Source organism: Culex pipiens, chromosome 1 (assembly GCF_016801865.2).
Source record: "Culex pipiens pallens isolate TS chromosome 1, TS_CPP_V2, whole genome shotgun sequence".
In the NCBI taxonomy this organism is placed as follows: Eukaryota; Metazoa; Arthropoda; class Insecta; order Diptera; family Culicidae; genus Culex; species Culex pipiens.
The window spans coordinates 50,886,131-50,913,697 of NC_068937.1; the positions used below are offsets into that span (position 1 = coordinate 50,886,131).

The 27,567-nt window shown below is 33.2% G+C and overlaps 1 protein-coding gene and 1 long non-coding RNA gene across 10 annotated transcripts in view; one reads left to right on the forward strand and one right to left on the reverse strand.

The window, feature by feature from the left end:
- LOC120431692 (eye-specific diacylglycerol kinase) overlaps window positions 1-27,567 on the forward strand; it is a 298,340-nt gene that overhangs the window by 48,312 nt on the left and 222,461 nt on the right. The gene's annotated exons all lie outside the window — the stretch shown is intronic.
- LOC128092759 (uncharacterized) lies at window positions 18,560-21,707 on the reverse strand. The gene is made up of 3 exons (XR_008211985.1): window positions 20,269-21,707; window positions 20,087-20,204; window positions 18,560-20,029 (listed from the first exon to the last, which is right to left on the reverse strand). It is a non-coding gene; the product is annotated as an uncharacterized LOC128092759 (long non-coding RNA).

Consider the following 27,567-nt stretch of genomic DNA (forward strand, 5'->3'; position numbering starts at 1 on the left):
TCGATAGTTTACCTTGAAATTGTATGATAATAAGCCAGCTGATACACTTTCATGCGCAACGTAAAACGCGCAACCCTAAATGCACTGGCGTTTAAGCATCAACTTGATGACTTGTCGATCTTTCGAGCGAAAACGAGCCGGGACTTCGGACTTGATGTTCAGTACATAAGTCTGTATAAAACAAAAAAAAACTTACAAAAAAATCTTGGGTTATTATTCTGGACGGTTCCTAAACCGTGCACAAATTTCCAAAGATATCTGAGTAAAGAGTTTTCTTTCAAAGGTAAACCAATCTTTTGTAAGGAAAGCAAAAATAATGTGATTCAGTAGATTCATTTGGAATAATTTTAAATTTCGAATTTATTTGAATCATGGAAGTAAAAACATTAAGGCATTTTTTGGTAAGTTGAGGTCCGTTCAAAACCATGTTTATAATACATCTGAAAATACGCACAAATATTGTGTCAGCAAACGTGTGAAATTTCCCCCTTTTTAATTTTTATGTTTATTTTTTTTATAATGCCACTTTTCCACATAAATTTATGTAAATTCACATGAAAAAGATGCAGATTTTTCTTCCTTTAAAATATACACTTTACAAAATTACCCTTTTTTACTGTGTAATTTCCATCATTGCTTATGATAAGATAAAATTACATTTTCAAAGTGGTATTGTTGCAGCTTCATATTTCAGACCTTCCTGATACTTTTTTTTTCTTTACAGAATACACTGTTAAAATAGTTAAATTTCACAAGATTTTAATAAAATTTATTTTCTCGATGTAATTTTTCCACTTTGTTTGCAAAAAAAAAAATGTAAAATTGCACGAACAATTTAACAATTTAAAAATTTAACAATTTAACAATTTAACAATTTAACAATTTAACAATTTAACAATTTAACAATTTAACAATTTAACAATTTAACAATTTAACAATTTAACAATTTAACAATTTAACAATTTAACAATTTAACAATTTAACAATTTAACAATTTAACAATTTAACAATTTAACAATTTAACAATTTAACAATTTAACAATTTAACAATTTAACAATTTAACAATTTAACAATTTAACAATTTAACAATTTAACAATTTAACAATTTAACAATTTAACAATTTAACAATTTAACAATTTAACAATTTAACAATTTAACAATTTAACAATTTAACAATTTAACAATTTAACAATTTAACAATTTAACAATTTAACAATTTAACAATTTAACAATTTAACAATTTAACAATTTAACAATTTAACAATTTAACAATTTAACAATTTAACAATTTAACAATTTAACAATTTAACAATTTAACAATTTAACAATTTAACAATTTAACAATTTAACAATTTAACAATTTAACAATTTAACAATTTAACAATTTAACAATTTAACAATTTAACAATTTAACAATTTAACAATTTAACAGGAGCGGCCGTGGCTGACTGGTTACGGTGTTCGCTTTGTAAGCGAATGGTTCTGGGTTCGATTCCCATCTGCTCCCAACGAGAAAGTTAAGAACACATAAATTTGAAATGATGAATATTAACGAAAAATCAAAGTCGCGCAAGGCGGGGTTCGATCCTTCGTCCTTTGGATTGGTAAGCAAAAATGCTAACCACTTGGCCATGACGACTTGGTGAGTGTGGACTGGAATTAGGAATACTGTTACAGAGAGCGAGTTGTGGCGCTATAACCACGGCAAATAGTGTCCAGGGCATTCGTGGAAATACAATGTCCCATCCCAGAGGGTCCCGGAGTACCAAACCTTCTTAGCATGGTGCTCCCAACGAATACAACAAAATCTCGGAGCGTATGGTGGTGTGTCCCCACGCTTCTTCCTCCCCTGTCGATTCAGAATTGTGTTGTTGTTCGAACACTCTGTGCTCAAACTCAACTCAAATTACGAGTCATCTCTGCGATACGGCTTTACGCAGTAGGCCTGGCCGGTTTAACGCTTGTGATGTTTCAATGCATTCCGATGCAATGGCGCACTACAAATGTTAATAAATGACAAGAAGAGTGCTAGGCGTCATCTAACCTAAGGCACTCTCCAGGATCCCTTCGAAAGATTGGCTGCGCTAGGGTCTGATTAGATTAGATTAGATTAGAAAAAAAAATGTAAAATTGCACATAAAAAAATTATTTACTTATAAATCTTGAAAAGAAAATCATACCAATTAGATAAACGTAATTTGAGTGAAATTTACAAGTTTTTACATGATTGATCTTATAATTTTAAAATGTAATTTTACCATTTTTTAGACGTATTATTAAAAAAATGCACGTTTAGAATTAAGCAAAATCGAGATTTAAAAAATAAAAAATTCTAAAGCAAAAAACTAAATTTGAGAAAGTTAAAATGATTCGAGAAATTAAAAAAAATCCAAGATTTTATGAGTTTTTGGATCTAAATGCTACACATGATGTAATGGGTTCAAAAGATCTAAAAGACAAGATTATTCATGAGATTCATGAAATTCTAAACATAAAAACGAAATCTTGAACGTTTTGAAGTTTCCTTAAACATGAGTTTTTCATAAATCTAAGCGATTGATAGGGCAGCGAATGACCAAGAAGGTTAAAGCTGCCAGAAATAAATGATAGATAATTTAATTGGTTCAAGAGATTTTAAGAAGTTAATTCAAGTGTTTCAAAATTTTAATCAATTTAAGAAATTTTTTATAGATGTAAGTGTCTCAAGATTGATTCAGGAGTTTCAAAAGATTAAATAGGTTCAAGTGCTTAAAGGCAGTTTGGTAATTTGGCTCAGTTTGTTCTAGAGGTTGTATCGGGTTGCTCCGATTTGGATGAAACTTTCAGCGTTTGTTTGTCTATACATGAGATGAATTTAAGCCAAATATTAGCCTTCTACGACAAAGAGAAGTGGGTTTTAACGGGTTTTGAAGTGTGAGGTCCAAAAAACATAAACATCTTAAAATTCGAAAGGTCTTTTGAAGCCCTTGAAAATGTGCCATATACATCCAGGATTGGTTTGACTTTTTCTCTCAGCTTTTGCAAATTACGACCTGTTTCATATTAGCGAAAAACTCGCTCTTAAAGAGATTTTGTGAATTCAAGAATTTCAAATGATTTAAAATTGCTAGGAACTCGAGGGAATGAGGAAGTTCAATGTATTCAAATGATTTAAGGAATTATAAGATCTAATGAATTCAATAGATTCTCAAATTTGAACATTTTAAAAGGACTTGATGGATTCAAGGAATCCGATGGATTCATGGGAATAAAATATTCAACAGATTTCAAACATTAAAAAAGAGTTCCATAGTTTTTTCAACGCATAAATACAATTTAAAAAATAAATTAATCAAAGGATTAAAATGATTTAAGAGAATTTCTAGATTTAAGAGATTCAAAATATTTAACAAATTCGAAAAATTAGGTGCCTGTAGCATTGATTCAATGGATTCAAGAGATTCAAAGCAAATTCGAAGGATTAAACTGATTCGAGTTATCAGAAGGATTTTAAAGATTTAAGCGATACAAGTTACTTTAGGAATTCAAGGAACACAAATGATTAAAATGCTGCAGGGATTATGAGCATGCCAGATTCTTAAAGGCTCAATGCATTCGAGGGAAACAAAGAATTCTTGGACTCACAAGAAACGTACGATTCAAAAGATCTAATAGTAAATTGGATTTGCAGCAGACATTTTAATATTAGACTCCAAATAACATAGTTTTAAAAGCAAAATAATTTCAATATTTTTTTTTTGTTTTCTTTTCAGGTAATTCTAGTCAATAAAATTGATATTACCATCGTTTGATGCAGAACTTCTTCAAGAGTAAGTTTTATTTTCAAGAAAAGTTGTTTCCATCTGTTTCGCAGTGCAACATTGTCACAATTGAAGGCAATGATCGACCCTTAAATTGCCGCAAATCACTCGAAGCAATGCCCTTTGCAATAATTTGAAACCCATTCAACATCAATTCACCATTCATTATTCACAGAGTTCTCTCAGTCTGGCACTGCTGCTGGGCTCAAATTGCCCACTTTAAGCTCCTTCGAGGAGGGGTCTCCCACCCTTCTTGCAAATTGGGACCCGGGAAGCCACAATCCGGAGAGTGCACTTTATGTTCCTTAATTGGTCGGTGCCCACTTTCTTATCCCCCCCCCCCCAGAACTGCTGGTGCTGGTGAATGCATTTGCATAAATTAAGGCGCTTCCTTTCTTGTTCGACTGTGTTACGAAATGGGGCGCTGCATGGATTGAACTCTCTATCTATCTCTTTTGCCCCCTGAAGTGTGCAGCAATTTGTGTTGGCACCTGATAAGGCTTGCAGCTGTCCTTTCGGTTTGTTGAAAGACTAAGGTTCAGGAATTAAGATTCTGAAGGTTGTTTAACTAAATTCTTTCAAAAAAGTATTGTTTTTAGTCCTGAAGATGTCGTCGAAAGGTCAGAAAAAAAGTTTCCTAAACCCAAAAAAGGAAATTCAACTTCGAATCCACTTGCACGGAATGCTCCCATTATCGTGCAATTTCTAAGCGATAATTGAAAACAAACCTACTAAATTGGATACGCCCACAATACGTTCTTCTTCGACACAAAAAACAGCCAATTTATCAACAAACTGCACGAAAAAAAAGCAAAGACCGGCATCGGGAACATCGGGAACAAACTTTTCTAGCAACACTGGCACAGTTATAAAATGTCACGTAATTTTGCATGCGATCTTATGTCATCTTATGTCGAGTTTCAGTTTTATTCATACTTTTTGTTAAAGAATAATTCTACATAAAACAAAACGTAATATTACATACAACTACAACAAAACTTTATACGAAAAAGTACGTAAATTTAATCTTTACAGTGCCAATTAAACAAACTTTTTTCCACCGCACACATGTTGGTAACCGGGTGCGGTGTGGTGTAGCAAACGAGCGGATAACGATAAATTGATTTTTCCCTGCTCCTTCCGGGGCTGTTTGAAATGATTCTTCCTTGGCAACGAACAGCAGTGTACAGCAGGGGACACTTCCGGAGGCTACGTACACCAAGGGGATGACAAACGTGTTTGTGATAAGATGACCTCAAAGTTGACACTTTTCAACAGGAGAGCGCTCTTTTGTGGTGGGGGAATAGTCACTGTGAAGCTTAGTTTCTTTTTGTTTGTTATAAATTTCTAAAAATATTGTTAGTTTTTAAGTTTTACATTTCAAAATATGTTTTTGTATAAAATTTGTAAAATTTGTAAAATTTGTAAAATTTGTAAAATTTGTAAAATTTGTAAAATTTGTAAAATTTGTAAAATTTGTAAAATTTGTAAAATTTGTAAAATTTGTAAAATTTGTAAAATTTGTAAAATTTGTAAAATTTGTAAAATTTGTAAAATTTGTAAAATTTGTAAAATTTGTAAAATTTGTAAAATTTGTAAAATTTGTAAAATTTGTAAAATTTGTAAAATTTGTAAAATTTGTAAAATTTGTAAAATTTGTAAAATTTGTAAAATTTGTAAAATTTGTAAAATTTGTAAAATTTGTAAAATTTGTAAAATTTGTAAAATTTGTAAAATTTGTAAAATTTGTAAAATTTGTAAAATTTGTAAAATTTGTAAAATTTGTAAAATTTGTAAAATTTGTAAAATTTGTAAAATTTGTAAAATTTGTAAAATTTGTAAAATTTGTAAAATTTGTAAAATTTGTAAAATTTGTAAAATTTGTAAAATTTGTAAAATTTGTAAAATTTGTAAAATTTGTAAAATTTGTAAAATTTGTAAAATTTGTAAAATTTGTAAAATTTGTAAAATTTGTAAAATTTGTAAAATTTGTAAAATTTGTAAAATTTGTAAAATTTGTAAAATTTGTAAAATTTGTAAAATTTGTAAAATTTGTAAAATTTGTAAAATTTGTAAAATTTGTAAAATTTGTAAAATTTGTAAAATTTGTAAAATTTGTAAAATTTGTAAAATTTGTAAAATTTGTAAAATTTGTAAAATTTGTAAAATTTGTAAAATTTGTAAAATTTGTAAAATTTGTAAAATTTGTAAAATTTGTAAAATTTGTAAAATTTGTAAAATTTGTAAAATTTGTAAAATTTGTAAAATTTGTAAAATTTGTAAAATTTGTAAAATTTGTAAAATTTGTAAAATTTGTAAAATTTGTAAAATTTGTAAAATTTGTAAAATTTGTAAAATTTGTAAAATTTGTAAAATTTGTAAAATTTGTAAAATTTGTAAAATTTGTAAAATTTGTAAAATTTGTAAAATTTGTAAAATTTGTAAAATTTGTAAAATTTGTAAAATTTGTAAAATTTGTAAAATTTGTAAAATTTGTAAAATTTGTAAAATTTGTAAAATTTGTAAAATTTGTAAAATTTGTAAAATTTGTAAAATTTGTAAAATTTGTAAAATTTGTAAAATTTGTAAAATTTGTAAAATTTGTAAAATTTGTAAAATTTGTAAAATTTGTAAAATTTGTAAAATTTGTAAAATTTGTAAAATTTGTAAAATTTGTAAAATTTGTAAAATTTGTAAAATTTGTAAAATTTGTAAAATTTGTAAAATTTGTAAAATTTGTAAAATTTGTAAAATTTGTAAAATTTGTAAAATTTGTAAAATTTGTAAAATTTGTAAAATTTGTAAAATTTGTAAAATTTGTAAAATTTGTAAAATTTGTAAAATTTGTAAAATTTGTAAAATTTGTAAAATTTGTAAAATTTGTAAAATTTGTAAAATTTGTAAAATTTGTAAAATTTGTAAAATTTGTAAAATTTGTAAAATTTGTAAAATTTGTAAAATTTGTAAAATTTGTAAAATTTGTAAAATTTGTAAAATTTGTAAAATTTGTAAAATTTGTAAAATTTGTAAAATTTGTAAAATTTGTAAAATTTGTAAAATTTGTAAAATTTGTTAAAATTGTAAAATTTGTAAAATTTGTAAAATTTGTAAAATTTGTAAAATTTGTAAAATTTGTAAAATTTGTAAAATTTGTAAAATTTGTAAAATTTGTAAAATTTGTAAAATTTGTAAAATTTGTAAAATTTGTAAAATTTGTAAAATTTGTAAAATTTGTAAAATTTGTAAAATTAGTAAAATTTGTAAAATTTGTAAAATTTGTAAAATTTGTAAAATTTGTAAAATTTGTAAAATTTGTAAAATTTGTAAAATTTGTAAAATTTGTAAAATTTGTAAAATTTGTAAAATTTGTAAAATTTGTAAAATTTGTAAAATTTGTAAAATTTGTAAAATTTGTAAAATTTGTAAAATTTGTAAAATTTGTAAAATTTGTAAAATTTGTAAAATTTGTAAAATTTGTAAAATTTGTAAAATTTGTAAAATTTGTAAAAATTGTAAAATTTGTAAAATTTGTAAAATTTGTAAAATTTGTAAAATTTGTAAAAATTGTAAAATTTGTAAAAAAAAATCAATTTGTAAAATTTGTAAAATTTCAAAAAAAAAATTAAATTTTTGTTTCGTGCGAAAAATATTTGAGTTTCCTTCTGCAAAAGCTCATATTAAACTTTTTTTTTGATCTGTAAAATATTAAATATAAAATTTGTTTCATTTTTTTTATCAAGAGAAACATTTTAGTTTCTTTCTTTGAAAACTCATTAGAAACTTTTCACGAAAGATAAACTCACCCACCCAGCTCAAGTGAAAACCCCATTCCCAAAACCAAGTTCATCAATTTGTACAGGACCAACTTCGTATGTTTATTGAAATCCCTCAAACCAGTTTCGTTGCATCTGCTCCAGATGTTTCCCCTTTCCCAAGACGGTCTTCCTTGGGCTCTCTGAGCCTTCATTCCTCGAAAAGCACACAAACGAGGCTGACGACAACGATGCGGCTTTGAACTTCGCAAAGCACCCAAGATTCGATTTCTCAGATTTTGGGTTCAGATTGCCCGCAGTTCGAACCGTTTTGCCTGTATGGTTTGAGAACGGGAAGGAGAAAATATTATTTTAATTTTGATGATTTTTCAAAATTGTTTTATTTTAATTGAAAAGGAAGTAGCTGATTTTAGTACATGATTTAGAACAGCATAATCAGATGCTATTGGAACAAATTTTCAAATTTATATTTATCATAAATTGTGATTTTAGACTTGTACTAAAAGTACATAACATATTATGTTGTTCTAACAATGTACTAAAAATGTGATGCACTAAAATGCACTAAAAAATACGAAATATACAATAGTGTCGTGATTTTGTCAATTTAAAAAAATTAAAGCTTGTACTAAAACTGTAACAAACCGCCTTTCCGTGCCCATCTTCGCAAAGCTCCTTTTGTTATCTCAAAGCTGTTTACATTTCCACTAATGGAGATGTGTTGCATCCCGTTCCATCCTGCCTTTCTCCCCGTTTTTTGCTCATTCCCCTTTTTTCCCAACAAATTTGTATCCCTTTTCCGAGTGTATCAACGACGACGACGCCGAGTTTGTGTAAATGTCAGTAAAACTGCTTAACGCTGATCAGGGTAATAATCGTTCGCTCCAACAGACGGGATGGGATCAAGTGTGGAGGTGGGGGCAGGTTGGGAATCGAAAACATTCCCGGCACGTACGTCGTATTTCAATTTGGGGAGCAGCAGCGATACTTGGCTTAAGGCCACCCCTCCTGCTATTGCGTATCAAGTTTAGAACAGCCTTCTCCGGGGATTGGAAGGTGTGTCTTTTTAAGAGGAAGCGATTTGCTTCGAGTGGAAAGTTTTGTTCAAATTTGGATGAAACAGAGGGATTTTAAAGTTTTAGTACAATTTAGTACAAACTCTTTATAGATGTGTTTTCCAACCGGCGATGACTTTTTAGAACAGAATTTATGAACATAATTTTAAGTTCAAGCTGTCAACTTCCTAATGCCACTCCACTGTGTGAATCGAATCGAAGTTCACGCAAGAGTGCGCGGAGTTTAAAATTTGTTTTGATTCAATTTCAGCCACTTTGTTAATGGACTCGCTCTCTCGCTCTGGTAGCAAAGTTGAATCAGGAAAAGCAAGGAGTTCCGTTCGGGGGCTTCTTGGGAAAACACTTCGTTCGAGAAAAATCGAAAAAGGAGGGCTGGGGAGTAGGGAGGTGAAAGTAAAAGAGCAGAAGCAAAGTGTATGACAATAATGTTTCAAACTGATGGGATTTGGTGTCATATGGGGGTGCTGCAAGCAAACTATCTTGACAAACGTATTAGGAGCACACTCGAAGCGCACACAAAGAGAAAATTGGAACGATAGTTTTGACAGAATTGACAGATGGGACAGATGTAGGTGTTTTGCTAGAATTGGATTTGCTGAAGTGAAAGTTGTGACACAGAGGATTCCATATAAAAATTTAAAGTTTGCAGGACCATTTCTAGATTCATAAGTTTGGTCCAATTTTCAGTCCGCAAATATATTTGAAGTCCACAATTTTCGTTCAAATCCATTTCAAAATTCAGATGTCAAATTCTGTGTGATGTTCTTCGATTTTCACAAACCAAATCAAACCATTTTCAAAAATAGCACAATTAACCAAACCAGTCCAGATAGTACAGTTAAGAGTGCAAAAAATCAATTGTTTAATTTGTTTACTTGGTTTTATTAGCTTATTTTGTTTAATTTGTTTAAGTTAATGAATCTTTTTAATCTGTTTCATTTGTTAAATTTGTTAAATTTGCTAAATTTGTTAAATTTGTTAAAATTGCAAAATTTGTTAAATTTTTTAAATTTGTTAAATTTGTTAAATTTATTAAATTTGTTAATTTTTTTTAAATTTGTTAAATTTGTTAAATTTGTTAAATTTATTAAATTTATTAAATTTGTTAAATTTGTTAAATATGTAAAATATGTAAAATTTGTTTAATTTGTTTAATTTGTTTAATTTGTTTAATTTGTTCAATTTGTTCAATTTGTTCAATTTGTTATATTTGTTATATTTGTTAAATTTGTTAAATTTGTAAATTTGTTAAATTTGTTAAATATGTTAAATTTGTTAAATTTGTTAAATTTGTTAAATATGTTAAATTTGTTAAATTTGTTAAATTTGTTAAATTTGTTAAATTTGTTAAATTTGTTAAATTTGTTAAATTTGTTAAATTTGTTAAATTTGTTAAATTTGTTAAATTTGTTAAATTTGTTTATTTTTTTTTATTTGTTAATGTTAAATTTGTTAAATTTGTTTCAATTTGTTAAATTTGTTAAATTTGTTAAATTTGTTAAATTTGTTAAATTTGTTAAATTTGTTAAATTTGTTAAATTTGTTAAATTTGTTAAATTTGTTAAATTTGTTAAATTTGTTAAATTTGTTAAATTTGTTAAATTTGTTAAATTTGTTAAATTTGTTAAATTTGTTAAATTTGTTAAATTTGTTAAATTTGTTAAATTTGTTAAATTTGTTAAATTTGTTAAAATTATTAAATTTGTTAAATATCTAAAATTTAAAAAAATGGTAAAATTTGTTTAATTTGTTTCTAAGTTCCTCAAAAGGGTATATCAATTCTGAAGTCCGTAATAGGGAAATGCATAAACAAACAAAAATAACTTTCCACTATCAATTTCCCACCGTGCCATTTCTTCCCGGAACAAATATGAGCACCCCTCAAACGAACGTCTACAAAACGAAGCACGTCTCTTGAAGAGACCCCCCCTCCCCACGTCACCCGCGGGAGAGGGGGGGTCACGTTGATGTTTGGAAAGGACATTACCAAGCTTTCTAATGCCACTGCTGCAGCGCTGACAGGCTGTTGCTACCTTCGGATGTGACACATCAGCCAGCCAACACAACCAACCATCCAACCAGCAGATTGCACAGAAGAATGTCCCCGCCGCCTGAAGTGGCGTCCTCAAACCGCTGGCTCTCTTTCTTTTTCACGAGTGGAGGAGGATAGGATGGTTGAGCATTACGTAACGCTTTTGAATTTGAATCGGACTTTGACTTGACTTGAACTTGACTTGAACTTGACTTGAACTTGACTTGAACTTGACTTGAACTTGACTTGAACTTGACTTGAACTTGACTTGAACTTGACTTGAACTTGACTTGAATTTGACTTGAACTTGACTTGAACTTGACTTGAACTTGACTTGAACTTGACTTGAACTTGACTTGAACTTGACTTGAACTTGACTTGAAGTTGACTTGGACTTTATAAGGAATACTTGACTTGAACTTGACTTGAAGTTGACTTGAACTTGACTTGAAGCTGACTTGAACTTGACTTGAACTTGTCTTGAACTTGGCTTGTACTTGTGAATTTGATATAGATTCGACTAGGATTTTGGAACGGACTTGAAACGGAAAATTCAAAAAAATGCGTAACGTAATTTTCGAACGATCCCGTATGCAAACCTGCATTACGCCGTGTGGGATGTGCTGCAGTCTCCAGAGGGAATATGACGGTGTATATGTTAAGGGGGGACTCGGTGGTGGAGGGAAGGTGTGCGGAAGCACAAAAGAAAACATCATTTATCTTTGTTTGGGCAGCGTGAGAGGAGGGAGGGAGGGGGGGGGGGGTCAGGTGAAATTGTGGAAGGAAAAGTGTACCGGAATCCATGATAGAGAAGCGATGCCGGGTACGGACAATTTATGGCACATTTTGTGGAATATACTGGGGATCTAAAGTTCGAAGAGGGTTTTCAGTTTGGGAAGAGTACACGGTTGGTTTGAAGTTCGAGTTCAATATAGCGTTTTCAGAAAAATCTATCACCGCGCCACCATTGGTATTGCTTCCGCGCCACAGGAGCGCGATGACAGATTTCTCTAATATCCGTATAACCTGTCTTAAATTTAATTTGCAAATTTTTAAATCCATTTTAAGCCGAATACAAGTTCCAGTCAAGTCCAAGTCATGTTCAAGTCAATCGAGTCGAAGTCAAGTTCAAGTTCAAGTTAAATTTCAAGCCAAGTTCAAGTCAAGTTCGAGTCAAGTTCAAGTCAAGTTCAAGTCAAGTTCAAGTCAAGTTCAAGTCAAGTTCAAGTCAAGTTCAAGTCAAGTTCAAGTCAAGTTCAAGTCAAGTTCAAGTCAAGTTCAAGTCAAGTTCAAGTCAAGTTCAAGTCAAGTTCAAGTCAAGTCCTTGTAAAATCAAGTGAATGAACCTTAATTTTGACTTGAAAGAAAGTTTTTTTTTAATTTAAATTTTAATTTTTAAACCCACCGTGCACCATATATTGTACCTGACAGATTCCTTCTTCTATATCGCTGACCATATTCGAGAGGGGCCAAGGAATGTCGGTCGTCGAAACCCAACATCTTGAAAGATTCTTCGAAGGTAGCCCCCGACCCGATGCAGAGCCATCCAGTCGGGATGAATATTAGATAAGACAGTTCAAAGCGGGTTTAACGGACATGGCCTGAATAGAATTTGCAATATTTAAATTGCGGCAGCGGGTTTATTGAATTTGTCGAGTTATGGAATATTTATGGGTTTTGAAATTGCAGTTTTCTGAAAATTTATTGAATTTGTTGGAATTTATTGAAATTTAGACAAGAATCTTCCCCCATTCAAATGATTCACGATAAAATTTATCAACCGTAATTACTCCTTCTCGTTCAACTGAGATAATTTTCCCCGAAGGAAATGAAAATAGTTCCTGCTCGACAATGAATGAATGTCGTTTCCCAAGCCAACTCACACACAATGTTCTCGTCTAAAACATCGATGCCGCTCCATCGTCTAGTGTGTGTGTGTGTGTGTGTGTGCGCCATCATTTCAATTTGCTGATGGCCGGAGCTGACCAGAAGGCATCTGTCAGCTGCTAATCGAACGAGTTTTCTCACACATTGCACTGACCACCCCCCCGACCACCCCGATGGTGGATGGGAAAATTTCACAGCAAATCAATTTTCACTTCCTCCGCCGTCATCGCCAGCCAGCACCAGACGGACGATTTTCCACCGACGTCGTCGTTGTCAGTTTTTCCCAGCTTGACTGTGATGTGGTTTTTTGCCCTAGCCAATCGGCAAGCTGGGAGGGTTGGGAAATTGTGTGAAAAAGTTGGGGAAACTGGTTCAGTAACGTGAGAAACATCGTCTGCAAAAGCATAGTTTTGTTTTTAATCTCATAAATTGATTAAAACCTTTAAATATTTTTAACTTTAACTTTAATTTGAACTGAATATCCTAACTTAAAATTTTGGAAGTTATTTTTTGTGATGATTGCTCGAAAGCTTTGAAAACTGGTTCAAACTGCAGTAAGTTATGTACAACTATACTAAAGGAAACTATGTACGGAAACCCAGCCCAATTAATTATGCTTGAGGCTGAAAAATATTTGCATAAAAATTCAGTTTCTCAAGATCTTTTTTTTTATTTTTTATTTTTTTTAAATAGATGGTAAAAATTAATAGTGATTTTTGTAAAAAAAAAATTGCAGTCGATGAGTAATTTACATTTTTTTTTATTTTTTTTGCACAGTTTTCAAAATAAAGCCATTCAAAGTTAAATTTTGTCCGATAAATTCCGTCCATTCCGAAAAATATTTTTTTTGAAAAGTTCAGAAAATATTCTACAAAATCGTCTAAGAAATATTGAAGATTGGACCTCTGGTTGCTGAGATACAGCGGATAAAATAAAAAGAATCAGGTAAATTTAAGTTTTTTAAGTCGCACCAAACAACCCTCCTCTTTTCTAATGTCAATATCTCAGCAATCAATGGTCCGATTTTCAATGTTAAAATATGAAACATTGGAGCAGTTCTCTACGAGATCGGTCTTTTTTCTTCAATTTTAATTTTTGTATTTTTTAATCCAGCTGAAACTTTTTTGGTGCCTTCGGTATGCCCAAAGAAGCCATTTTGCATCATTAGTTTGTCCATATAATTTTCCATACAAATTTGGCAGCTGTCCATACAAAAATGATGTATGAAAATTCAAAAATCTGTATCTTTTGAAGGAATTTTTTCATCGATTTGGCACAGTAAAAAAAATTTGGTGATTTTTTATTTAACTTTTTGTCACAAAAACTTGATTTGCAAAAAAAAACACATTTTTTTTATTTTTTGATATGTTTTAGAGGACATCAAATGCCAACTTTTCAGAAATTTCCAGGTTGTGCAAAATTTTTTTTGACCGAGTCATGAATTTTTGAATCGTTACTGATTTTTTCAAAAAATCGAAATATTGGTCGCAAAAATTTTTCAACCTCATTTTTCGATGTAAAATCAAATTTGCAATCAAAAAGTACTGTAGTAAAATTTTGATAAAGTGCACCGTTTTCAAGTTAAATCCATTTTTAGGTGACTTTTCTGGAAATAGTCGCATCTTTTCATTTTTTTAAATTAGTGCACATGTTTGCCCACTTTTGAAAAAAATATTTTGAAATGCTGAGAAAATTCTCTACATTTTGCTTTTTTGAACTTTGTTGATACGACCCTTATTTGCTGAGATATTGCCATGCAAGTCTTATCTAATCTAATCTAATCAGACCCTAGCGCAGCCAATCTTTCGAAGGGATCCTGGAGAGTGCCTTAGGTTAGATGACGCCTAGCACTCTTCTTGTCATTTATTAACATTTGTAGTGCGCCATTGCATCGGAATGCATTGAAACATCACAAGCGTTAAAGCGGCCAGGCCTACTGCGTAAAGCCGTATCGCAGAAGTTGTTCGAACAACAACACAATTCTGAATCGACAGGGGAGGAAGAAGCGTGGGGACACACCACCATACGCTCCGAGATTTGGTTGTATTCGTTGGGAGCACCATGCTAAGAAGGTTTGGTACTCCAGGACCCCCTGGGATGGGACATTGTATTTCCACGAATGCCCTGGACACTATTTGCCGTGGTTATAGCGCCACAACTCGCTCTCTGTAACAGTATTCCTAATTCCAGTCCTCGCTCACCAAGTCGTCATGGCCTAGTGGTTAGCATTTTTTTGCTTACCAATCCAAAGGATGGAGGATCGAACCCCGCCTCGAGTGACTTTGATTTTTCGTTCATATTCATTATTTCAAATTTATGTGTTCTTAACTTTCTCGTTGGGAGCAGATGGGAATCGAACCCAGAACCATTCGTTTACAAAGCGAACACCGTAACCAGTCAGCTACGTCCGCTCCAATATTGAGCGAGATATTGCCATGCAAGTGTTTAAAAACAGGAAAATTGATGTTTTCTAAGTCTCACCCAAACAACCCACCATTTTCTTATGTCGATATCTCAGCAACTAATATTTCGATTTTCAATGTTAAAATATGAAATATTCGTGAAATTTTCCGATATTTTCGAACAAAACATTTTCAAATTTTTAAACCAAGACTAGGACCCCGTGGCGCGGTGGTTAGCGGCTTTGGCTGCCGATCCCTCATGTGTGCTAAGGGGCCCGGGTTCGATTCCCGTCCATCTCCTCTGGGTGTTCTGTGTTTGTCCCGTTAGTTAGTAAATTCAGTCTGAAAAGACGGTGTGATGTCTATTAAAGACTAACATTTCAAAAGAGCTAAAAATTCAATATTGCGCCCTTTTGAAATGTTAGTCTTGATTTAATTTTTTTGAATATATTGTTTTCGAAAAGATCGGAAAATTCCAAGAATGTTTCGTATTTTAACATTGAAAATCGGACCATTACTTGCTGAGATATCGACATTAGAAAATTGTGGATTGTTTTGGTTGGACTTAGAAAACATCAATTTTCCTGTTTTTAAACCTTTGCATGGCAATATCTCAGCAACTAAGGGTCGTATCAACAAAGCTTAAAAAAGCAAAATATAGAGAATTTTCTCAGTTTTTCAAAAATATTTTGTTCAAAAGTGGGCAAACATGGGCACTAATTTAAAAAAATTAATAACTGCGACTATTTTGAAAAAAAAGTTACCTGAAAATGGCTATAACTTGAAAACGGTGCACTTTATCAAAATTTCACTAAAGTACTTTTTGATTGCAAATTTGATTTTACATCGAAAAATGAAGATAGATTTTTTGCGACCAATATTTCGATTTTTTTAAGCTGTATTGATTAAAAAAATCATAAATCGGTCAATTTTTTTTTTGCCCATTCTGGAAATTTCAGAAAAGTTGGCATTTGATGTCTTCTAAAACAAATCAGAAAAAAAAAATTAAAAATCTTGTTTTTTACAAATCAAGTTTTAGTGACAAAAAATTAAATTAAAAATCACCAATTTTTTTTCCGTGTATCATTTTTTTAAAGTGTAATCCATATTCATACCTTCAACTTTGGCGAAGACACAAAAATCGATCAAAAAATTCCTTCAAAGGATACAGATTTTTGAATTTTCACATATCATTTTTGTATGGGCAGCTGCCAAATTTGTATGGAAAGTTATATGAACAAACTAATTATGCAAAATGGCTTCTTAGAGCATACCGAAGGAGCCAAAAAAGTTTCAGCAGGATTGAAAAATACAAAAATTAAAATTAAATAAAATAGTCCGATTCCGTAGAGAACTGCTCATTAATGTAACAATCCAACAAACTGAGCTTTTCATGCTTTAAAACTGAATTAGTTTTATGTGCTTTTCAAGCTCCTCGTGCATCTTCAGCATTATTAACAATTCAAGCTTTACGAGCTTTCTTGCTTTCATGTAGAATAATGTTTTTAAAATGATTCCACAGAGTACAAACATATGCAAGCAATCCAATTACCCACACCTCGAGTGCCATGTACACACTCAACTGTTTTTTTTTCTGCGCTCACACACAAATAAGCTAATACCATTATTGTCTTTCTTGCCAGGAGGGAGGAGAAAAACTTTTCCGTCCTCCTGCGACTTTTGACTTCTTTCAGAAGTGTAGTGCTGCCCTTTCCCTTCGTGTAGTTTGCACTCCATTTTAAGTTAAACTAATAAAGTTCTCAATTTTTTTTCTTCTTGTGCTCTTTTGTGATGTGTGTGTGTCCTTCTCTGAAAAAGCAACTTTTTTTATTCATTACAAAGACGAGAAATAATTTAAACCAGTGCAAAAAGAAATCCAAAAACAAACATGGCGTAATGTTTTTAAAATTTCCTAATTACCCGAAAAAAATCAACCTCCGCGGGGGAGGCCCTATAAATGACGGCACGTGGCCAAAAAAACCTGCGTCCTGCTTTCCGGTCGATGAGCAACTTTTCTTTCTTTTTTTTTTTTTTTTGTTGGTGCTTTCAGCCAAGTTGTTGGGGGGCTTCCGAACTGCTGCTGTTGCTGCTGCTGCTGCTTTTCGCTCATTTAATATGATAATTGAATTCAGAAACAGGATAGCTGCTGCTCGGCTCGGCGAAAGTTTTTCCGATCTTCAATCAAATATTTGGTGCGGGAAAAGGGGAGGGTGAGGGAAAACGAAATGGAAAGCTTCCAAGTTTCACTTCCTCTCGGGCCGGAAAATTATCTCTTCCCTCCCACATCTTAAGGCATCATTTGTGGAAGTGAGTATTTGTGTGTGTGTGTGTTTGTATTCAAAAATTCTCTGTAGCTTTGTTCACATGAGTTCTGTGTGGGTGTGGGCCCCGTGTATCATTTTTTTCCAGTGTAGTCCATATCCATACCTTCAACTTTGCCGAAGACACCAAATCGATCAAAAAATTCCTTCAAAAGATACTGATTTTTGAATTTTCATACATCATTTTTGTATAGCCAGCTGCCAAATTTGTATGGAAAATTATATGGACAAACTAATGATGCAAAATGGCTTCTTTGGGCATACCGAAGGCACCAAAAAAGTTTCAGTCGAATTAAAAAATACAAAAAAAATCGAATGACCGAAATCTGAGAGAACTGCTCACATGCGAAAAAACACATGTTTTTCAATAATTTGCAGCCTGAAAAGGTGATGAGATGGAAATTTGGTATCAAAGGGACTATTATATAAAATTGGACCCCTGATTTGATGACGTACTAGAAATTTGGAAAAAAACGATTTTTTCATCGAAAAAACACTAATTTTATAATTTTATAATTGGCTGTAAAATCACTCGAAAAATGAACTTCTTTATTCGACCTCGTAGACCCACCTTCACGTATACCTATCGACTCAGAATCAAATTCTGAACAAATGTCTGAGCGTGTGTATGTCTGTAAGTCCGTGCACCGAAATATATGCACACGATTCTCTGACTGGCTGAACCGATTTGAACCATTTTGGTCTCATTCGATCCGTCTTGGGGTCCTGCAAGACCCTAGTTAAAATTATGAAGTTTAGAAAAGTACTTCAAAAGTTATGCTAAAAAACGATTTTAGCTGCTAAACTTCGGAAGATTGTAAAAAAGGGTGGTTTTTGTAAGAAAACCGGCCATGCTTTACATTTTTAGAAAGGTATTTAAAACACCTTTCCGAATAGCCTAAAACAAATACCCAACACAAACTTTTTTTAAACTTTTTTTTTTGCAAATTCATAAAATTGACTCTAAAAACTAGTCAAAACCCCGAATATTAGCCTTTCAGGTAATCAATTTCATCAACGCATAATAATTAAATCAAAATCTTAAAATAATAGAATTGATTGAGGGCGAAGCATGGCACTCCACTGGCAGTAAACTTCTCAATGAATTATGACTGACGTCAAGTACCTTTCGAACACTTTAAATTATACACTTGCACTCAAAGTCAAATTTAGCTCTCTCTCTCTCTCTCTCTCTCTCTCTCTTTTTCAATCACTCGAGCTGCAATGTCTAGCCCCATCATCATCTGGCGTGCCTGCGTTGGAAAACCACCCAAATCTTGTTCTTCATCAGTCTACTTCTGTTCTGCTCTCAAGTATAATTGATTTATTTGTTTACTTTTGCCGAGCTGCCCACATCGCATATGAAGCAGAGCAGAGAGCGAGATGACGGCCGGTCGGTAGTCTTAACTAAACTCGGCGGCCAAAGGCCAGTCATCAGGAAAAATGAATGGGATTTTCCAGGCTGGATTTGTTTATGGTTTACGGTAGATCAGGAGAAAGAGAATGTTCCGAAAAAGTGCGCAAAATAAGTTTTTTTTCCTGAATTAGTTGTAGTTGTCAGAAGACTTTTTTTTAAATTTATGTCCAGGTTTTAAAATTTATTTTCAAGGCAAAAAAACGCAATATCGTCTACTCCAACTGCTTTCAATCATTTTCAACACAATCATAACAAATAAAAGTCAATGACCCATAACCCGTACCCCATTACGGAATAACCTCACATTCGATGGGCACCCTCGGAGCACGTTCCGTGCTGACCGGCCACGACCATCAGGGGAAGAGGGGCAGGAGGCAGCACGTCATCGTGAAACAGTTTTATGTTCACGCAAAGAACCGTCACTGGCAACCGAAAACAACAACAACAACTTGGTGAAAACTGAAATGCATTACATCCATCGGCGTCGTACACAGAAAAAAAAAATCGGGTAAATTTACATCATTTATGATGTACCAAAAGTGCACGTCATTAATGATGCTAATTTACATCAAATTCATTGTAAATTTAAATGCCATCCGACGTAAACTTGCCGAACAAACTTCGCTTCCGAAACATGTAATTTTCCGATGAAATCGATGTAATTTTACCCAAACCTAAATTTTTTTTACTCCGTTGAATTTTGAATCTGATGTAAATTTCAAATGCTAGAAAAGCTCAACGTTTATTGGAACGGTTCACTTTTGTTATCTTTCTTATCTATTTTAGCACTCAAGTATAAAAAATACTTTTCATTGACTAGACATTACAAAAGTAAATCATTCCAAACTACTGTGGGCTAATAGCATGAAAAGTAGTATCAGACTTAAAATTCAACGGAGTGATATGAAATAATACAAAAAATCTAGAATACTGTTTCAAAAGATCCTTTGCCCCATGGGTTTCCAATGTGGATAGGATCTTTTGAGTAAGTAAGCGAGAAATGTTGGCTTACATAAATATGTAGTTCTGCGGAAAACAAATAACATTCAGTACTTACAGTTATAAAAATAATTTTGGAATAAAGTAGAAACAAAATCCACATCAATCGGCTTGAAATCATCGGTTTCATTCGTATCACTCACTGAAGCTTTTCGTACCCCGTTTCGGCCCGGATGTCCATCATGATCTGCTCCCAATCCAGGCGGTCAGATCAAATGCTCAAACTTGGGCGAGAGACGGATACGGAAGACCAGCGTTCAATTCGACGCCGGTAATGCTTCATTCCGAACCCTAGACTATGGGCAACAGCGAATCGAGAGCTGTAACAAAAGACATTATGAATTCCGTAATTGAATTTCATTTAGTAATATTATCACCTGTGGAACCGAAACCAACTGAGCCATGGAGACACCTGCTAGCATCGTAACGGTGTTCGTCATCGCCCTTGCCCTTAGCGATCCTGATTATGATGTCACCAACGTGTTTTGCTGTAACCTTTCGAAGGAGGAAAAGAACAAAACGTGGAATCTAGCAATAGAAAGAATTTACTTCAACTTACATGCCGATTCTTCATCCCATCGTTCCTACTGAAGCGCCGGAACTGGTCCACCAGAAGTCAAATGGCCAAAGACCAAGCCGCCCAAGGCCACCGTGAAGGTGACGCTGAAGCACAACCCACGCCACACCCTGAAGAACAACAGCAACCGGCTCCGGCGGGACCTGCGCCAGGCCGCTCTGCAAGGTGTCTGCCCCCGCTATCCAGAAGGGAGCCAAGCCTCTCCGCTGCTGCTGCCGATGCCTCTGTGCCCAAGAAAGCTGATCAAGAACAGGAACTTCTGTGAGGAAATAGTTTGAAAAAAATATATAAATAAACAAACAAAATCTCCTAGAAGGAACTTACCGTTATCAACAACTTCGACCTTGTCCTAGACCAGTCTCGTGTAGCGGAGTAATCGCCCAATTTCATGTTGGCCGATCGCCGGAACGCGATTGTACGCGGTTTCGGATGTCAGCCCAGATCGCTACAGTTGACTGTAAAGGCAGGATCAGAAGGGACCAGCTGAGCCACGGTCCGAATCCAACTTTAGGATAAACAGGACAAACGCCGCAAACTCACGTAAACAAAAAAATGCAATCGCAGCAGGCGGGTGGGAGGCAGCGTTTTTTTGGTGCTTTGACGTTTCTCAGCTAAGGAAAAATGCCATAAACTCAATACACGGAAAACCAAATTTACCCTTTTCCAAGTTCAAATAAGTTTTTGGTTATGACTATGAGGAATTCGACGAGCTATTTTTTTTTTTCAAAATAACCAAAAAGCACTTCCGAAATGTAGGGTTTAATAAAATTTAATTTAACTGTAAGTCTTTTCAAGTCATATTTTTGCACAATAAAAAAATGTTCAATATTTATCAATTTTTCAAAAAAAAACATAGCTTTCCAGAAAAAATAGCAAAAAGCAATGTCCAGTCAATATTTTGGTATAGACAGAAATAAAAGTGGTATTTCAATACTTTAATGTTACGTTTGATCTTTGTTTTATTCTTTTTTCGACGTTTAACTCAAATGATCAAAATCGATCAGCTTTTCAGAAAGGTTGTTGAAATAAAATAATTGTCAAAATTGATCGCAACAATTTACCACACATTATGATCGTTAGTAAAATTGTAACACTATGCAAAACCCAACAAACTGAAATATTAAATTTTTGAATAAAAACACGAATTTTCTCTCAAAGGTGCTCAAACTGTTTTAGAATTGAGTACCAGCAGTCGAACAGTTTTTGACAGTTCGCAAATACATTGCAGAAAAAAGCAAAAACTACTCGACGGCGGGTGCTCCATTGTTTTTTAAATGAATTAAGCTTAACTTATTTTCAACATTGCTTCAAATAAAAAACTGAATACATTATCGAGGCTAACAGGGTACTTTTTCAAATAAAAATACTATCACTATTGCTATTTGAAAAATCTTAGTCAAGTTGATCGGCTTACTTAGATACAACAAAATTTGTAATTCAAATTAAAAATTAAATAAAACTTTGAATTTCGAATACAATTTAGTCTATTTTGAGTAAGCCTGGCAGATTAGGTTAAGCTGAATTTGTTCATTACAGTTTTCGCGTGTTGCTATAAAATATTTTTATAGCACTTTGATTGAACTGCAGTTTACAACTGTTTTGCTTGTCAACCTATCAGTATTAAATTTTGGTTCTTCCAAGTTAAAAAAAATCGGTAAGTTTAAAATTAAATGGTCAAAATGAAATCCTAACCTATTATCACACGCATGCACCTCAATGATCCGAAAGGTTCCAGGAGAACATCTGTAATGAAACCGTAAATGGGGTGTCTGGCCCCGGACTGCAAACTGGAAATGGTAGAGGAACGCCGAGGAACCAAACAAACCAGCCAAGTCGTACATGTCTCACGGCTTGATCCTCCGGGTGCATTTCAAGAACCCCAGGTCCGTCGAGTTCCGGCTAAAGCCGGACCGTCAAGGCAAACGGCCGACTATCGTGAACTGAACGTCGAACGGCTAGTTATGGACCACATCCAGGTGAACCGTGTCCACGGCCACGTCACGTTGAACTTTCACGCACCGAGACAAAGGACGTCATGATCAAGACAGCGGAAAGCGGACCGGCAAAGAAGAAGCTGTCCATACTAGATGGACGTAAACAAAGTAAAGTAAGCAGTTTTATAATATTAAGATCAGAACATTTCAAAAGAGCGCACAACTTTTGTAAACAAAGATTTTATCCCTCTCACACCTCATATAAACTGTTATTTTAGAGAAAGTTAGGGGAACAGCATCTAATTCCAGCGTGCCTCTAATGTTGGCAGGTCAGAACTTTGACATTCAATTAAAGCTAATTAAAAGCGTTTTCAACTGAAATTGAATGACAAACAGCTCAATAAGAAGTGAGCAAGCAAGCTTCTATAAAAAGTTTTGCAAAATTAGTTGTTTGAATAGTGAAAATCTGCAAATTGGATGGAGTTAGGAGCGAGAGCTTAACCTGCCAAACATACGAGAATTTCCCCTATACACTCTTTGTTTAGAATGGTTCCTTTTTTGGAATATTCATTATGTAAACAAACAAACAACAAACCAAAACAACAAGCAATCGTTACTTACTCAGCGAATCCGTTCTACCCGGATCTAGGAATTCAACCCAAAATCTGCACATCCTTTTTAGGACCAAAATTTGACACATAATGCATCCAACTTGCACAAAACTTCCATTGACGAGCGCCCAACTCAAACTGAAGGACAGAACAAGATCAAACAGGATATTGTTTTGCTTGCTACCATTCGCAAATGAAAGTTACAATAATTTCAGATTTACATTTGTCAAATTATACATTGGTTTCAACATTTACATGCTTTTTGAAAATTCAATTTTCCAAATTATCTGAACCAAAAATGTCATTTACATGTTTTTTATCAATTACATTGAATTTCATTTTACGAGAAGGCTATTTACGTGCAATATAACAAGTTAAATTGAATCTCAGATTTACATCGAGCATGTTTACGATATAAACATCATTTCAGTGTCGTGTAAATTCACATTTTTTTTTCTGTGTACAATAACATCAACAGCAACAACTCTGGCCTCTCACACACATTACGGACGTCTCTAAATACTTTACGACCATTGGCTGGCAATCACGTAACAGTGTGTTTAGGTTTTATGACGATGTACCTCGGAGGCGGCAGGTTCCCCTTTGGCTTCAGTCTCGGGGGTGGGTTTTGAACCACAACTTTATGCAGTTGGACAGGGCACGGAAAGTAATCAACAAAAAAATAATGTAAAAAAACAGAGAAAATGCACAGCTGTACAACTCTACAACTCTACAACTCAACAACTCTACAAATTTACAACTCTACAGTGCAACAACGTAACAACTCTACAACTCAACAACTCAACAACTCAACAACTCAACAACTCAACAACTCAACAACTCAACAACTCAACAACTCAACAACTCAACAACTCAACAACTCAACAACTCAACAACTCAACAACTCAACAACTCAACAACTCAACAACTCAACAACTCAACAACTCAACAACTCAACAACTCAACAACTCAACAACTTTACAACGCAACAACGCAACAACGTAACAACTCTACAACGCAACAACGTAACAACTCTACAACGCAACAACGTAACAACCAACAGTTCTACAACTCTACAACTCTACAGGGCAACAACCAACAACTCAACAACTCAACAACTCAACAACTCTACAACTCTACAACTCTTCAACTCAACAACTGAACAACTCAACAACTCTACAACTCTACAACTTTACAACACTACATCTTTACAACTCTACATCGCAACAACATAACAAATCTATAACTTTACAACTCTACAGCGCAATAACCAACAACTCAACAACGTAGCAACCAACAACTCTACAACTCTACAATTATACAGCTCTACAAATCTACAACTCTACAACTCTACAACGCAACAACCAACTACTCAACAACCAACAATTCTACAACTCTACCACACAATAACCAAAAACGTAACAACCAACTTAAGACATTGAAAAAAAACATCATATTTAGGACACTCCGTGCATTTTAGTTGTCCAGACGCCGCCGTCGCTGTCAGCCCAGAACAAATTTATGATCGACGCGGAGTTCATGTAAAAATTAAGTGAAAATAGTCCCGGTCGATAAAACTATACAGGCTATCGATCGATCGGCACGCGGTTTGCTCGGAACTTAAGGGTCGTTCGGGGTTGGAACGCGCTGCCTGTCGTAAACGTGGGGAAGAGGACACGACCGTCGAATGGGGTTGACTTGAAATTAGGGTTATTTCTAAAAATAAGCAATTCTCTTGAGAATGAGCACATGTATTATAAATTTAATCTAAAAAAAATGTGTTGCACTCTAAACAAATTTACCCATTTCATTAGTTGTAATTTTTCCACAAGAAAAATAATTTTGCAAAACAAACCTTTTTGAACATTCTCATCTTTGGATACCGTAAAAAGGGGTGACTTTGATAGCCGGGGTGACTTTGATAGGTTTGCGATTTTTCCGCAAAATGAAGAGTAGAATTAAAATACGTACGGAATTGTTTAGAATCATACTGACCGTGGTAGAGAAGTGTTCAAAGTACCTCAACAAGAAATTTTCATAAAATTTTGAAAAGTTTAAAAAGTTAGTTAACGATAGTTAAGAAAATGTTGATGAATGTCATTATTTTAAACTTCTCAAAGTGTCATGATTTTCTTAATGAACATGATTTTGAATCGGAAAACGGAATGCATTTTCGGATTCTTTGGACAATTTTCCACCAGGAGTAGGTTAAATAAGATAGTAAATAATAAATAATATGTGTTTTTGAAACACAATTAAAAATAATTCTCCAAATTTATAGGCAACAAGCCTTACCCGACAAACTTCGTTCTGCCTTTTTTCGTTTGATGACGGTTTTAGATCTTTTGCTTCTTCAGCCTCCTGTGATCAAAATTTGATTTTACGTAACTTTTCCCATGCAATTTGCCGATGCTCCGGAATCGGTTCCAGAGTGGCCAAAGTTGTAACTTTTTGGCGTAAGAACCTTCCTTGAACTTATACGAACCCAACGCAACAAAGAGCACCTCGAGCCGACGTTCCGTGTTGGATTGATTCGCGTTCGAACAAAACCGTCGAAATAAATCTCCAAATTTATAGGCAAATTGAGTTGCACAATTTTCATGAAAAATGTGAAAACTTGTGATTCGCGCATCGAATTCACTATAAAATGCAATATAAATCGATAATTTTATAAACAAAACTAGTTTTAACAAATTTCAGGCAAAATTCCGACTTTTTAACAATTTTACCTAAAATTTAAATGTATTTTGTTAAAATGCTTATAAACTTAGTTTACTAAATATAAACATTGCTTTTTTTTTCTTAAAAACTATATCAGCTACTTTATTGATGGTACATTTAACGTACAAATAAAGTTTAAACATCTTAAATATGATTTTAACAGAAAAACAATGACTATCAAAGTCACCCCGGAATTTAAACTTCGAATTTTTAACTAAACTATTTTTCTTAACACTATTGAAAAAACTTTTTTTCCAAAATAGTGCATGGGCTTTGTATCCCAGTACATGTTTTAAAAATAATAATCTTGAGAAAAACCTGATCTGTTGGAAAATATTCCAAAAACAAATTAAAATCCTATCAAAGTCATCCCGGTTTACGGTATCTAGAGTTTTTAATAGGTCCTATAAACATATAGCTTAAAGGACCTTTTCAAAAAAAAAAAACTCTAGACAGTATTAGATGACAAAAGATGACATATTTTTAGCTATGGCACAAGTTGATCAAGAATCATATGTGGCAGCGTTGCCAATTTTTCGAAAAATGTATGTATTTTTATAAAAAAGCTGAAAAAAATTAATAAAAAAAACTTTTTTAAGTGGATAAGGGAACATCTCCACGGTATCCTCAAATAATTTCGCTTGGAGTTTTTTGAGATGGTATAAGGTCTAGGATATGCTCTAAGCAAGCGTTTCAACAAAATTGCAGCGATTTAGTTTCGTAGGGGAACTATACCCTTTCTCAGCCTATTTCTATTATCGGCCTATCAGCACTTTGATCATGAATTACAGCTTTCATAAAGTGTTTTTGACTGTTTCAAAGTTATAAATAGCTCAAACAAAAGTGAGCAAGCAACTCTCAATTGTTGATACATCTGAATATGTTGATTTCATAGCGGAAAAAGGCAAAAGTGATGAGAATTGGTCGAACGGCTTAGAGTGATTAAAATGGGCATATTTCCCCTACTCAAGGCATTTTTAGATTCATAATCAAATTTGAAAATTCATGATTTAGCTTGACCATCACTGGGAATATACATTTTCTTCAAAGACATACAGCCTGTGAAAGACAACCAAACTATAAAAATGAAGGTTTCTCTAAATCACCAAATTTTTAAAAGAAGATAACTAAGAAACTTTAAACAAAATAAGAAAATGTTTTAGGAAAAAAAAATTGATCAAAATTAATATCTGGACACAAAAAGGTTCGTAATGTCAAACCGCCAAACTCCAAGCGAATCTTACTTGGGGACACCGTGGAGATTTCCCTTGTCCCCTTTAGGGGTTACATACATGTAAATCGGCAAAAATGTCAGAGGTTGGTATGAGCACACATTTACATTTTTTGTAAATCTGTTTTCAGGTCATTAAAATATACCTTTTCAACTTTTAACAAAACAAATTTGAAGACATTTGGTTTTATCTTTGCCGAGATATAGCTATTTGCTTCGACCAAATCGGCTCAAAATTTTGGTGAAGACTCGCTAAAACGGTTCCGTGTGCATGACGAAGGCTGATTTTCAAAAAGTTTATTTTAAAAAAAGTTATAAATATTTTTAAGTTTTTCATATTAAAAATCGTCAGTTTTTGATTTTTGAAATTTTTTAAAACGAAAAATTTAAAATTGCACACGAGATATGTCTTGAGAGTCTTCATCCCAAATTTCAGCTAATTTGGTCCATCCCATCTCAAGATATCGTGGCACCCGTAAATCAGCTCTGTGTTTAGTGAATAACGCTCACAAAGTTTGACAGTTCGCTTTGCGCATGGCTAAATTTCAAACATAAATCGTCTGTTACTCACTTGAACCATGAAATATCTTCATGAAACTTGAAAATGAAATTTTGAAATTTTCTACATGTATGTAACCCATTAAATAAGTGAAGCATCAAAACTTCCCGTCTTCCAAATCCTTTTCCTTGTCCCTTGTGCGCGGTGGAGATAGGAACGGCTGTCATGGTGGTGAGAACCTGGTTCAGGTGGAGTTGGTTTTATTCCCAATTATCAATTCCTAGG